Here is a 703-nt window from a genome sequence, read left to right on the forward strand (position 1 = left end):
CTTTGCAGTGTGTCACACCTCTCGTGCCTGCATATTCGCTAACATTTCCAGACCAAAACAAAACTAGGAAGAGAGAAACATTCTCCAAAGAGAATGAACCTTTCCCTCGGGACACTTGGGGTTTCCTCCTAAGGCAGGAGACTGGAAGCCCACAGGACAGGGGCCCCTCTGGCCTCTCCCGTGTCTCATCCTCTCACCCGCGCACAGCCCCAGAGCTTCTCTCAAGCCCTCCGCACACCCTGCCCCAGCGGCCCCCAGGACTGGGCCTTCTTGTCTGCTGCAAGGCCCCTGTCCCCTTTTAACAGGGCTGCTGTCTCATCCTTCAATCTGTTTCATTGTCCCTTCCTCTGAGGGGCTTTCCCTGATCACTCTCCCACACCCAAGCTCTTTTTTCTTCGTTTCTTTTTTCAGCTCCTTCTCTCTGAAAAAGTTCAAATGCAATCAAACACCCGCACCCAAGCTCCCACTCTTGGCATCAGTTGGTGTCTCCTTCACTTGTGGCATGATCTGTCACAACTCTGTGCTTGCTGACTTGAGCTCCGCCTCCTCAGCTAACCTGGGAGCTGCACAGGACCAGGACTGTGCCTGTCAAGGTCACTGCTGTCTCCATAGCTCCTAGCACAGTAGCTGGCGAAGCTGGGCATTCCATGGATGTGAGGAATGCATGCATGAATGAGAAGCAGTCACAGAGGCAGGACACAGG

This window comes from Nomascus leucogenys, chromosome 15, assembly GCF_006542625.1.
Source record: "Nomascus leucogenys isolate Asia chromosome 15, Asia_NLE_v1, whole genome shotgun sequence".
In the NCBI taxonomy this organism is placed as follows: domain Eukaryota; kingdom Metazoa; phylum Chordata; class Mammalia; order Primates; family Hylobatidae; genus Nomascus; species Nomascus leucogenys.